Here is a 15,142-nt window from a genome sequence, read left to right on the forward strand (position 1 = left end):
TGCATCTACATTGATTCATGGCTATAATTATAAAGGTTTCTTTAGATGGTCAGTGACTTGGAAGTAACATAATTAGAAAATTGGTGACAAGAAAGCCTGGGGAAGAGGTTTTTGGAGGTATTCTTCAAATATGGACAGCGTATAAAGATATTTTTATAGTATGTGAATGCTCTCACCAAAAGTTGACCTCAGGAGAGAGATTTTAGTAATCAAGTGGATTGGATGACAAAGCTGGGTGGACACCAATCAATCTCTTTTCCCCACCACTCCTGTCATTGTCCAATGGGTTCATGAAAAAAGTGGTCTCGTGTCACAGTTGAGGGAAATTATGCTCAGCAGCCTGGACTTCCATTCACCAAGGCTGATCTGACTACAACCACTGCAGTAGCAGAAACCAACACTTGGTCCTTGATATGGAACCATTCTCTGGGGACATCAGCCTATGATTTGTAGAAGAATGATTACATTGTACTATTTCCATCATGAATGGTTTTTCTAACAATGCCTTTTCTTACTGGAATATTCATTTACTCAGAAGATGGATTTATTTTCTTTCCCTGCAAAGCTTCTTTTGTATCTTTCAGGAGTATTTAAATTTCTTTCTCTTGTAAGTTTTGCACATTTCTTGTTAGGTTTATTTCTAAGTATTTTAGTTGCTGTTGTAAATGGAGCTTTCTCTACCATTATGTCCTCTGTTTATTGCCAATTTTATATCTTGCTATTTCACTGAATTATTTTGAGTTGGTTCTATTATTGATTCTTTGATGTTTTCTTTGATTCTTTGTATGTGTTCTATTATCTGCAAATAGAGACAATTTTACTTCTTCTTTTTCCATTCCTATGCTTCTAATTGATTTATCTTATTTAACCATATTGGCTAATATCTTTAGTACAATGATTAGTAGTAATGTAAATGAGTTACCACTCACCGGTGAAGAAATCAGCATTTCCTTTCCCCAAAGATGTATGTTAGATAAAGAGTCTCAATAAAATGTCAGAACCTTATCAAAGAAAGAAAACAAGGACATTTTCATAAATGAGGGATATGAGTTTTCATATTGACTGAACTATATTCTAAAGTATTGCAGAAGGAAGACACAAATCACACAGAATATCAATAAATCAAAAGGACCCTGCACCTCTCAACAGCAATCTTGTACAACAGAAGACAATACCTTCCAAGATCTGAAAGAGAATGATTTCCAATCTAGAGTTCCATACCCAATCAAATATCCATCTTTCTAACAAACAAAATCTTTAAAAAATTACCTTTCATGTGTTCTTTCTTCACCAATGCAATGAAGTAGTGGATTAAACAACAAAAATGATAGAAAGATATGGGCTACAAAACATAGGGAATTCAGTATATGAGACAGTTGAAGGGTATTCCTGGGGTATTTTCATGGAAATCCCAAGGGAAAGTTGCATAACAGGCTTAGGAAGCAATCAGTCCCTACTGAAGTAGGAAAGCAGAAAATTCAGGAAGAATATATCCAAGAAAAAACAGAAACTAGTAAATTACCCATTTTTAAGCCCATCAAGAGGCATTTAAAACTTTAACAGCGAGTCTAGATGTGAATTAGTGCTAATTACGTAGAAAACTAAACAAATGAAAAAAAATAGACAATTATTAGCTCCTGGGGCAATAAAAAGCCATTCACGGGAAAGAAAGTCATAGTAACAATATTTGACTTACCTAGAATTATTTATACAGTTATATTAATGTGATATTTCTGTGGTAGGAGGATGAGATGGAGGAATGCAGTTTGCGTAGAAGGAATCAGATATCTAAATCCTCGTTTTTGCAAGGAGAGAGTCAATAGATAATGTTAAAAAAATATATGAACAGCTGAATAATTATCTTGATTTGAAATATGGAAGTAAATGGTGGTGAGATGAGCAAGCAGCCTGCCCAGGAAGTCAGGGGAACACCACCAGTCCCTGGCCCTTCCACTCATCAGCTCATGTCACGGCACCTGCCCAGCTCTTGTGTCCATTTGAGCGCTCAAGCCTGCTGTAAAGTGGGTTAGAAAGCAATCACGGGAGAGATCTTGTCCCCTAACATGAGGCATTCAGTAAGCATCTATTGAATGAAGGCCCAGAAAAAGGAGATGGGGAGATGTTTCTCAAATAGCACCACTTGAATTTTTTTTTTTTGCATGCTGTACGTGGGGGGGTCACATTTCATTCTTTTTCCATGTGAATATCCCATTATTGCATCGCCGTTTCTTGAAAAAAAATTTTTTCAATTTTTTTTTTTTTGTGCACTGCCAGGAATTGAACCCGGGTCTCCCGCATGGCAGGCTAGAATTCTACCACTGAACTATTATTGCATCCCCTTGAACTACTGTTGCACCCGCAGCTGCCTAAATTTGATAGCAGGGATTTGAGGAGTAAGGAAGGAGAAGAAATAAAAAATGCATCTGAGATCCCTATCCTAGATGTCTGAATGGAAAGTGTTATGTTTGTATAATTCAGGCAATCAGAGAGTTGAAGTAACAGAGTCACAGCGTACGAATCAGTGACTTTGGTTGATCTAATAGCGGAAAAGCTAATCCACCTTTTAATGTCCGGGCTATAGTGCAAGAGGCTACTTCACCCTGAATGATCCTACAACAAAACTGTAATTTTGGGAAAGTTTCTATATTCTTAGAAACTTGAAATTTTTCAAACTGGTTCAAATATAGAAAGAAAGATATCTATCATGCTGTTGAAAAATAATATGAGATTTCCCTGACACCTTGAGTCTCTGGAGAATGGTGATTCTGCTTGTAAAAGCAGATGTCTCTCCTATTTCTCAGGTAATAGATGGTCAGAGGACAATGGAGAAATCAATTAACTTCAGTTTCATCAAGCAAAGACTTCCCAGCTGCCTTGGGCTGAAAAACAAGAGGGAAAAGAAATTGCTTCAATATAAGCTCAGGGCAGAAGGGAAAGCATCAAGAGATTTGGAGTTTTGAAGTGAGCATAAGGAATCAAAGATCTTTTTTTTCTGCAAAGTAGTCATTGCGATTTAATCCCAAAGTGATTCTGATGGGAATTGACAGAAAGGGATCAAAGTGATTTGTAACATCATCAGATGATGTTAGCATGGAGCTGCTAAGGCCAGACTCCAATAGAAGGCCGAGTTTAGCTACGGTCCTCAGAATAACTTACCTGTAGTTTTCTAAAATTGCCACCCCATGTCAAGATTCAGCCCCTTTGTTCCAGCTGTTACTTCTGCCTAGAATGTCCTTTCCACTCAGAAGCAATTTTAATGTTAATGCCCATTTGCGTCTCTGGCAAAATTAAAATTAGGAACCAGTTCTTTTGTATACATCTGTATTACAGGATCCATCTACCTGTATGGTAAGTATTTATTTCTGAATGCTCTCTTAACTCCAACCATTAAACATTTTCCTTTCTGGATTTTTTTTTGTATTTTAATAAATGTAAGCAAAACTTAGAGAGCCCAGCTCTTTTTCTGACCATTATGCAACAAGGAAGAACTAGCCACAGAAAATCCCAAATGACGTTCCCTTCTCAAATTCTTCTGCAACTCGGCTTCATTGCACTAGTAACGGGAAGAGGGACTTCAGCCCAGCTTCCCACACCAGGGCTGCCTCTGCCTCTCCTTTTGGCACTTCATTCTTTCCCAAGGAGAAGGAGCCACTAATTAAAATTGCCAGAATACAAAATATTAATGGGTCCAAGATTATTTGACAGGCAGGATTCCTAGGCTGAAGATCAGCATTCATGCAGCATCTGTTCGAAATCTTCCACCCCGGGGACAGAGCTCAGACCCATAGAGCAGACTAGTCACTCTTTGGCCATTCCTCTTTGCTTTCCCAAGAATGGAATCTATAAACCGAGTCAAGATTGGCTTTTAAAATTCGTATCAGCAAATCTTTATCAAGTATCTACCACGTGCGTACCACTCAACTAGGTGCCAGGGACGCAGTGGTGAGCAAAATCAACATGGCCCCTTCATGGCAAGCCTCATGGTAAGCTCAGGGGTGCTACAAGATTATGATGGTCATCTTTGACTCCAACCCAGCCTCAGAGATTGCATGAGTGGCCAATCCAAAATATAATTATTGAATGAGAGCCAGTCAACTGTTCTAATGCTTACCAGATTCATTTGGGAATCGGAATCATCTGGAGAGCTTGACTGAATGTAGGCTTCTAGGTTATACCCTGGATCTACCCAATCAGAATTACCAATGGTAGCCCAAGGTATTATTGTTTCCTTTTTTAAAAAAGAAAACTATTTTTATTGAGAAATATCCACACATGTGCAGTCCAATCATATTATACAATCAGTGGCTCACATATCATTACATAGTTATATTCTTTACCATGATACAACAGCATCACTCCAGAAAAGAAATAAAAAGAAAAAACAAGAACCAATACATCCCATACTTACCCCACCCTCTCATCGACCCACAGCATTTCAATCTAACCAATTTTTACCCTTTATCTTCCCCTATTATTTATTTTTTTTAGCTTTTTTTTTTTTTTAACTCACTGGTCTGTACCCTGGATAAAATGAACATCAGACACAAGATATTCATAATTACACAGTCACATTGTAAAAGCTATATGGTTATACAGTCTTCTTCAAGAATCAAGGCTACTGGAAGACAGTTCAACAGTTTTAGGTACTTCCCTTTAGCCACTCCAATACACCATAAACTAAAAAGGGATATCTACATAATGCATTAGAATAACCTCCAGGATAACCTCCCAACTCTATTTGAAATCTCTCAGCCACTGAGACTTTATTTTGTCTCATTTTTCTCTTTCTCCTTTTGGTCAGAAAGCCTTTCTCATTCCAATGATACTAAGTCCTGGCTCATTCCTGGGAGTCAGGTCCCACATTGCCAGGGAGATTTACACCCCTGGGAGTCATGTCCCATGTAGGGGGAAGGGCAGTGCAGTGAGTTCACCTGCCAAGTTGGTTAGAGAGAGAGGCCATATCTGAGCAGCAAAAGATGCTCTCTGGGAGTGATACTCAGGCATAATTATCAGTAGGCTCAGCCTCTCCTTTGCAGGAATAAGCTTTATAGGGGCAAGCTCCAAGGTTGAGGGTTCAGCCTATTGAATTGCTTGTCCCCACGGCCTACGAGAATATCAGGAATTCCCCAGATGGGGAAGTTTAATATTTCTTCCATTCTTCCCAGTCTCCCAAGGGGACTTTGCAAATACTTTTTTGATCTCTGCTCAAATTACTCTGGGATATATCAGAGCATCAAACTAACCTGTATAAACTGACAAGATCTCATGCCCCATTCAAGATTCCATGTAACTGTGGTATTCATGTAAACTGACCATACAAGTTGTTTTATTATTTCTTAATTTTTTAAAAATCAGTGCACCACATATGTAATTTGCAGATTTTTCTTAACGCAAGATTGATACCAAAAAACAGTGATTCCCCTTCCTCTGCCTTCCCTGTCTTGAGTCTCTCCCTTGTACATCTACTTGCCTGGTAATTACAGAAGAGCCCAGTCATTACTTTTTCTCAAGAGAACCCAGGATATTACCACCTATCACATCATTCTATCATTATGAGTCTGGCTTTTGCATGAGGTGGTGTCTTATCCTTACGCAGACAGAGAATGTGTCTTTCCCTTCCAAGTATCCTTAAGAACTGACATGGTGCTTGGTACATAATACCACCCAAGATAAATTGATTAATCAATGAGCGAATCCTTCCAATACACAAACCCTTTGGTTTCTTACCTGCTCGTTATCCATGGTCTTCTCTTCATGTGTTGTGCCCATTCCTATGCTCATACCCTGTTTTCATGATCAGTAATCACACATCTCCATAAGTTCACTTTCTACCTCTCTGCTCTCCTTCCTATCTCTTTAGATTTAGTGCCTGTGCTGATTTGAAACTATTGTGTACCCCAGAAAAGCCATGTTCCTTAATCTTCCATATTGTTGGGTGGGATCTTTTTGATTAAGCTGTTTCCATGGAGATGTGACCCACCAAATTGTGGGAAGGACCTTCTGATTAGACGGTTACCATGGAGATATGTCTCCAGCCACTCAAAGGTGGGTCACTTACTAAAGTCCTTTGAAAAAGAATCATTTTGAAAAAAGCTTAAGAGCCAACACAGAGAGAGATATATGGAGAGGCAAAAAAGAAATGCCCTTGAAGAAGCCATTCTGAAATGAGAAGATTGGGGAGAAAGCTAGAAGATATCACCCTGTGCCTTCCAAGCTGCCAGAGAAACCCTGTTATCAGTCCTTTCTTGTGTCAAGTTATCTTTATCTAGCTGTCTTAGTTTGGATATTTTTATGGCCGTAGAACTGTAAACTTATAACTTAATAAATTTCCCTTATAAAAGCCAAGCCATTTCTTGTGTATTACATTCCAGCAGCATTAACAAACCAAAACAGTAACCAAATCCAACGTTTGGACCCTACCAGGACTTTCAGTTAAATGATTCTACCATCTTTCCACTGTCATTCACCCTTCTCATGCCTCTCACATCTCTCGTTACCCAGTTTATAATCCGTAGTTCAACATTCTAATCGTGGCCTTGCATATACCTTCTCTCCCTTGCAATTTCAATGTAGTTGTCTGCCAAAATCCTACAGCTGATTAGAATACCACCTCTTTTATGTGTGCATCCAAGCAAGTGAATATGGGTGGAGAGAAAACCCCTAATCATGCTGACTCTCTCACTTCACATTTACAACCACAAACAGAACAAGATTGTCAAGCGATCTTTCTGTTTCCCACGTTTATTCACTTTTCTTCTCTCCAAGATCACCATATGCCCCCTTCACTTCTTTCTTCTAAACTCTAACAATCCTGCCTCCAAAGAAGACCTTGTTATTTTGCTGAGAAAACTGGAGAAATATGAAGAGAACTTCTACCCGCATCTGCCAACACATATACTTTACTATCTGAACCTGACCTCATCTCATCTGACCCGACCTTAACAGTTTATCCATCCGTCTATCTGTCTGTCTGTCTGTCTGCTTTAGTTTGCTAAAACTGCCAGAATGCGACATATCAGACATGGATCGGCTTTTAATAAGGGGATTTATTTAGTTAATAATTCATAGTTCTCCAGAGGCAAGTTAGCTTGCTTTCATCTGAGTTTCTCTGTCAATTGGAAGCAGGCTGACATCTGCTGGCCTTCTCTCCTAACTTCTGGATTCCAAGGCTTTCCCAGGGCAATTCCTTTCTGCATCTCCAAATGTCTGAGCTGAGTTTCGAGTGCTGAGATGAGCCATGCTCTCTTCTGACCTCTTTTAGGCCCTCAGCTAATTAAATTAAACCTCATTCATTGTAGAAGGCACTTCACTTAGCTGACCATAAATGTAATCAGCCAAAGATGAATTTCATATGCTGATGATTTAAGTCCACAGAAACATAACAATGGGCCATCATCACCTGACCAAGTTGACACCTGAACCTAACTACCACTCTTTCTTTTTCTTTCTTTCTTTCTTTCTTTCTTTCTTTCTTTCTTTCTTTCTTTCTTTCTTTCTTTCTTTCTTTCTTTCTTTCTTTCTTTCTTTCTTTCTTTCTTTCTTTCTTTCTTTTTCTTTCTTTCTTTCTTTCTTTCTTTCTTTCTTTTTCTTTCCTTCCTTCTTTCCTATTTCTTCCTTCCTTCCTTTCTGTCTTCCTCCCTCCCTCCCTATTTCTCTCTCTCTCTCTTTCTCTCTTTCTGTCTCTCTCTCTCTCTCTCTCTCTCTGTCTTTCTTTATCTCTCTCTATTCCAACACAGCTCTTAGAGGCATTGCATCAGAACAGCCCTAAGACAAAAGAACATGTCAGACACAGAGTTGAAGTAAATTGTATTAAGACTATTGAACAGGAGAAAATTATTCCCAGTGATGGTTGGTCAGGAAGTGGAAGTTAGTGCTCTGCAAAGGGTGGGGAGCACAGGGGACAGCTTATAAGGGTTTAGGACAAGGATATGAGAATAGAGTTTCAGCAGGGTCTTGTGACACAGGGATCTAGAGGTTTGTTATCAACAGTGATCGAGGGAGGGAAGCTTCAATGCTTTGTTTATAATACCATCTGTACATTAACAGCCCAAGAGGTCTAAATGACCTGTAACTTCTCCCCAGTCATTGTGGGCAGCTACATGCAGAAACTTATTCTCAGTATGGAGGGAGGATCTGGGCCTTAGGTCTCTGCATTATCTATCTATCTACCTATCATCTATATCTATCTATCTATCTATCTATCTATCTATCTATCTATCTATCTATCTATCTATCTATCTATCTATCTGTCATCTCTCTATCTAATCCATTATTTATCTATGACCATCATCAAGCCATCCATCATCTCCCTTCCTGTTACAATAAATGAGTTGTCCTCTCTCTTATCCAAGGTATTCCACATTTGCACTAGATTTCGTCTCCCTTCTACTCAAGGACATTGCTCCAATAGTTGCTCCTGTCAGCCCGTCCTGCCCTGGCATCACCAATATTTTCACTTAGTGGATTAATCCCATCAACACACACACACATGCTCTTATTTCTCCCATACTAAAAACACACTCTCTCAACTCCCAACAACTATCATACCATTTTTACTCCCCCCTTTAGAGAAAAACTCTTCAAAAGAGTCATCTACACTCACGGTCTCCATTTCTCTTCTCCCATGCTTTCTTCAAGCTATTCCAATCAGGATTTCTTCCCCAACATTCCACTTACACCGCAGCTGTCTGGTTACCATTTTGATAAGTTCAGTACTTATCTTCCTTGTAGAATAGCCAACATTTTATTTTCCAAGCCAGGACATCATTGAAAGTAAAAGAGGATGCTATCAACAATTCTTTGGGATAACAAGTATATAAGAGGACCACCCCAGGAAAACACTAATACACACTTAGTAGTTTTTTGCTAAATTATTCATTCTCCCCTCCACCCCAACTAGGTTCAGGTTACTTGTTAAAAGATTTTATCTGCTTTTTCCTTTTGTACGCCACCACCAGAGGCTGGAATATGAAGGTGGCACATATTAGTTGTTGAGTATCAGGTGCCTGGCCATGCAGGGAGCACATAGTAGGCTCTTTTTTTTAATTGTATAAAATAACATATATACAAAGCAAAGAAAGAAAAAAGCAACAATTTTCAAAGCATCTTCAACAAGTAGTTACAAAACTACTTGTTGCCTATCCCAGAGTTTGTCAAGGGTTACCGTTCCATTATCTGAGGTTTTTCCTTCTAGCTGCTGCAGAACTCTGGAGGCTGGAAGGAATTTTTCTTTTTTTTTTATCATCACAATTGATTTTTCTTTTTTCTTGTGGGAAAAATAATGTATATACAAAAAAAGTAATACATTTCAAAGCACATCACAGCAATTAATTGTAAAACAGATTTCAGAGTTTGGTATCGGTTAAAATTCCATGATTTTAGGTTTATTCTTCTAGCTGCACTAAGATACTGGAGACTAAAAGAAACATCACTTTAATGATTCAGCAGTCATACTCATTTGTTAAACCCTACCTTCTCTAAGTAACTCCACCATTACCTTTGATCTTTCTCCCATTCTTTAGGGATATTTGGGCTATGCCCATTCTAACTTTTAATGCTGTCAAAAATATGGGATGGGGGATGGAACTAGTTGGTATTCTGAAGAAGCTGGTTCCACTGCATTTCAGGACTCATCTGATCCAGAGACCCATTTGGAGGCTGTAGGTTTCTGGAAAGTTACCCTAGTGCATGGAACCTTTGTAGAATCTTATATATTGCCCTAGGTGTTCTTTAGGGTTGATTGGAATGGTTTTGGTTGAATTTTGGCAAGTTTTGGTATGTCACAGTATCTATCTGAAGCTTTCATAAGAGTGACCTCCAAAGTAGCCTCTCAACTCTATTTAAACTCTCTCAGCCAGCAATACCTTATTTGTTACACTTCTTTTCCCCCGTTTGGTCAGGATGGCATTGTTGATCCCATGGTGCCAGGGCTAGACTCATACCTGGGGGTCATCTCCCACACTGCCAGAGAGATTTTAACCCCTGGATGTCATGTTCCAGGTAGTGGGGAGGCAATGATTTCACCTGCAGAATTGGGCTTAGAGAAAGTGAGGTCATATCTGAGCAGCAAAAGAGGTCCTCTGGAAGTAACTCTTTGGCATACCTACAGATAGGCTAAGCTTCTGCAGTACATATACAAGCTTCACAAGAGCAAGCCTAAAGATCAAGGGCTTGACCTACAGATTTAGATGTCCGTAATGTTTGATATAGTATCAGGGATTTCCCAGTGGTAAAGTTTAATAGCTCCATATTTTTTTCTCTCTTTGTTTCTCTCATCTCTCAAGGGACTTTGGCAATACCTTTTGATTATCAGCTTACTATACCCTGGGATGTATCCAGGCATTACATTAAGCCATACAGGACTTAAGGCCCTCATTATTAATCTGGGCTCCCTGTGTTTGGGTTGTTTAAATGATCAATTCAGACAGTTTGAGTTAGATTATGTGCTACAGAAAATAAGTTTAGGTTCTGGACAAAATAAACCTTTCTTCCTTTGGTCTCAAAATGTAGATGAGGTTCTAAACTACAGACAATGTCTTTCTTACCCCTATATTCTGAATTACCTTAATCCTGACCTGATCTGCTTCATTCTTATCTCTAAATACTAGATTATATGTATATCAAACAACCTCTCAAAATCCAGAATAATAATTACCATTTTGAACTAAATGTGACTGCTATCAGACCTTACAATTTAGGTTTTTTCAGCATCATTCAAGATGATCATGTGATTTTTCCCTTTTGATTTGTTAATGTGGTGCGTTACATTAATTGATGTTCTTGTGTTGAACCATCCTTGCATTCCTGGTATAAACCCCACTTGGTCTATAGTGTATAATTCTTTTAATGTGTTGTTAGATTTACTTTGCCAATATTTTGTTGAGAAGTTTGACACCTATGTTCATTAGGATGATTGGTCTGTAGTTTTCCTTTCTTATAGCATCTTTACCAAGTTTTGGTATTAAAATGATGTTAGCTTCACAAAATGAATTAGGTAATATTCCTTTTCCCCATTTTTGGGGGAAAAGTTTGAGCAGGATTGGTGCTAGTTTTTTTTGGAATGTTGATAAAATTCCCCTGTGAAGCCAACTGGTCCTGGAAATTTTGCTGTAGGGAGATTTTTTTTTATGACTGTTTGAATCTCTTTACTTGTGATTGGTTTGTTGAGATCTTGTATTTCTTGAGTCAGGGTAGTTTGTTTGTGTGTTTCCATAAATTTTTCCATTCCATCAAAGCTTTCTAGTTTGCTGGTGTAGAGTTGTTCACAGTATCCTCTTATTATTATTTTTTATTTCCTCAGGGTCTGTGGTAACAACTCCCTTTCATTTCTGATTTTGTTTATTTGCATCCTCTCTTTTTTCTTTGTCAGCTTTGCTAGTGGCCCATCAATTTTAATGATTTTCCTCAAAGAACCAACTTTTGGTTTTATTGATTCTTTTTATTGTTCTTTTGTTCTCCCATTAATTTAACTCTGCTTTAATCTTTGTTATTTTTCTTCTTCTATTTGTTCCATGGCTAGTTTGATTTCTTTCTCAAGTTCCTCCATGTGAGCAGTTAAGTCCTCAATTTTTGCTTGCTCTTCTTTTTTAATATAGGCGTTTGGGCAATAAATTTCCTTCTCAGCACAGCTTTTGTCTTATCTCATAAATTCTGATATGTTGTATTCTAATTTTCATTCTTCTCCAGATAGCTACTGATTTCTCTAGTTATTTCTTCTTTGACCTGCTTAATGTTTAAGAGTAAGTTATTTAATCTCCAAATATTTGTGAAAATTCTTATTCTTTGGTAGTTATTGATTTCCATCTTCATTCCTTTGTGATCAGAGAAAGTGCATTGAATAATTTCAGTGTTTTTCAATTTATAGTCCTGTTTTGTGTCCCAGCATATGATCTATCCTGGAGAATGTTCCATGAGCACTAGATAAGAATGTATGTCCTGATGTTTGGGGTGTAATGACCTATATGTATCTGTTATGTCTAAGTCCTCTATCTCCTTGTTAATACTCTGTCTGGTTATTCTATCTATAGAAGAAAGTGGTGTATTGAAATCTTCTACTATTATTGTTGAAATGTCTATTGCTACCTTCATTTTTGCCAATGTTTGTTTCATGTGCTTTGGAGTTCTTTGATTGAGAGCATAAACATTTATGATTATTATTTCTTCTTCATGAATTGTCCCTTTTATTAATATATAGTGTCATTCTTTGTCTCTTATGATGTTTTTACATTTAAAATCTACTTTGTCTGATATTAGTATAGCTAGTCCTGTTTTCTTTTGGTTATAGTTTGCATGGACCATCTTTTTCCGTCCTTTGACTTTCAATCCTTGTGTATAAAATAAGTCTTTTAAGCAGCATATTGCTGGATTATTCTTCTTAATCCATTCTGCCAATCTGTATCTTTTAATTGGTAAACTTAGTCTGTTAACATTCAAAGTTATTACTGTAGTAACATTTCTTGAATCCACTATCTTATCCTTTGGATTTTATTTGTCAGATCTATATAGTTTTTCCCTCTTTCTTTTTTTAGCCTCTAAGTTACCCTTATTGATACTCTTCAATTATGTGCCCTCCTCCATACCTCTCTCTCTTGTCTTTTTTTTCAGCCAGCAGAACTCCTTTTACTATTTCTTGTAGGGTCAGTCTCTTGTTGATAAGTTCTTTTAGCATTTTTTTGTCTGTGAAAATTTTAATCTTGTCCTCAGTTTTTTTTTTTTCCTCTCTCAATTTTGAAGGATAATTTGGCTGGGTACAGAATTCTTCACTGGAAATCTTTCTCTTTCAGTGTCTTAAAAAATCATACCACTGTCTTCTCAAATCTATAGTGCCAGTTGAGTAGTCAGAAATCAGTCTTATATGACTTCCCTTGTATGTAGTAGATTGTTTTTTTTCTTGCCACTTTCAGTATTTTCTGCTTCTCTTCAACATTTGACAGTCTCATTAGTATGTGTCTTGGGGAAGGCCTATCTGAATTTATTCAATTTGGAGTTTGTTGGGCATCTTTGATTTGTATATTTATATCCTTTATAAGGGTTGTGAAGTTTTCCCCCATTATATCCTGACCTAAACTTCCTAGCCTGTAACTCTTCTCTTTTCCTTCTGGGGCATCTATGATTCTTATATTTGTGTGCTTTGTTTTTTCCATCATTTCTCTGAGCTCCAATTCAAAATTTTCCATCTTTTTGCCATTTGCTCTTTTGTGTGTTCGAAGTCAGTTGCCCTGTCCTCTGGCTCACTTATTCTTTCTTCTGCTTCTTCAAATCTGCTGTTGTGTGTCTCTAGTATATTTTTGGTTTTGCCACAGTATCTTTAATCTCTGTGATATCTGCTATTTTTATATTTATTCTTTCCAATTCTTCCTTGTGCTCTTCTAGTGTCTTCATGATCTCCTTTATGTCATTAGCCATCCATTTAGTAGTGTTATATGAATATCTTTGTTTAGTTGTTCCAAAGTCTGTGTTTTCTCCAGTGTTTTATTTTGGCCATTAGACTGGGCTGTATCTGTCCGCCTCCTGATATGCTTAGTGATCTTCTGTTGCCTTCAAAGCATGTAAATAACTTGATAGGTTTACTTTGGAAGTTGATTTCCTTCAGTAGTCTAACGCTTTGTATTTGTGGGATGGACTGGAGCAGAATGCAGGCTGTAGAGCAGGGCACAACAGTGTGTTGATGGGTTGCAGTGCAGGGAAAGGCATAGGTTTGGGATGCTACAATGGTGCCTGTGAGCATAGGGTGCTTGGTGCAGGATTGTGGAGGCGTGATGTGGGGGCTGTGGGGACAGAGTGCAGCTCAGGCAGGCCTTGGGGAGCAGGAGCAGAGTACGGTGTGGGGAACACAGAGGTAGGGTGTGGCAGGAGGTGGATAGGAGACTGACTGTATGTGTTGGGGCTGGTATGTGGGCAGTATGTAGGTGGGTGCATGGAGTGTGGGGGTCATGGGTATCAGGGTGGAGGTTAGGTGGCACAGAGGTTGGGGCAAAGGGAGAGCAGGTCGGGGGTGTGTCCTTGCATGGTAAGTGTCCAGGGGGATTGTGATATCATGGGGATTGTGGGACGTGGGTCAGGGGCGGTGATGTCGGGTGGTCAGGGGGCCTGGCAGATTGCACAGGTGCGGGAGTGGGGGTGGAGTTTATAGCTGAGGTGCATATGTGTTCAGGGCAGGGGCTATGTAGCACAGATTCATACTTGAACACTTGCCAGGTATGGGAGCAGGGCATTTGTGCTGGGGGTGGGTCAAGGGTGCATGTGTGCATGTGTGAAGAGGTCAGTGTATGAATGCGTGGGCACATGGTGGTGGGGAGGATGTAGCTGTGTGCATGCATGGGTCTGGGGGCTGGCCCTGGGGTGTACATGTGCAGAGTTTAGGGGCAGCAGCCAGGGTTGTGGATGTGGCCTGGATGCGCAGGTCAGCACTTGCCCAGAGCTGGGCATCATGACGAGATGCACCCGTGCACATATCTGGGAGCACCTTACACTGATATACAAGTGAGCAGAGCTCAGAGGGGTGGGGCAGGTTTGTGCGACTGTCTGGGCTGCGGTTGGGTATGGCCTGGGTATGAAGGTGAGTGCCTGCAGCCTTGATGCACCAGCGACTGCCTGCAGGGGGCAGGGAGGAGGAGGTGGGGGTCGAGGTGGGTGCGTGGGTGGGTGGGTCTCTGGAGGGGTGGTATGAGACTGTGCACTTGCACCATAGAGGTGGGTTGGGCTGGGGCGGGCATGCATGCTCATGGCGGTGGATGTGCAGGTGTGTGTGTGTGTGTGTGTGTGTGAGGGGGTTGGAGCGTGGTGCGGGGCGGGGGAGGATTGGCAGGGTTCAGGTGGGTGGGGTGTGGGGTGAGTCGTGGGTCAGGGGTAGGGAATGTGGCTTAGCTGACTTCCTTGCCCCCATCTCCTTCTGTGTACTCCTGAGGGCTGGGGCTTACCCTGGAATCGACGTCCCAGTCACCTTCCAGTGTGTGCTCTCAATGTTCTCTGGAGCTGGGGTGAACACGACCTATTCTATTCCACCATCTTCCATAGTAGGCTTTGATAGGAATTGAATGCTGGTTTGAAAGGATGTATGCCCCCTAGAAAAGCCATGTTCTAATCAAAATCCCATTTCATAAAGGTAGAATAACCCCTATTCCATACTGTATGTTTGAAACTC

At 39.6% G+C, this 15,142-nt stretch overlaps 1 pseudogene; it reads right to left on the reverse strand.

The window, feature by feature from the left end:
- LOC143664348 (uncharacterized) overlaps positions 1 to 14,724 on the reverse strand; it is a 54,138-nt pseudogene extending 39,414 nt beyond the window's left edge.
- Between the last annotated feature and the right edge of the window lie 418 nt (positions 14,725 to 15,142).

Source organism: Tamandua tetradactyla, chromosome 20 (genome assembly GCF_023851605.1).
Source record: "Tamandua tetradactyla isolate mTamTet1 chromosome 20, mTamTet1.pri, whole genome shotgun sequence".
NCBI classification, from domain to species: Eukaryota; Metazoa; Chordata; class Mammalia; order Pilosa; family Myrmecophagidae; genus Tamandua; species Tamandua tetradactyla.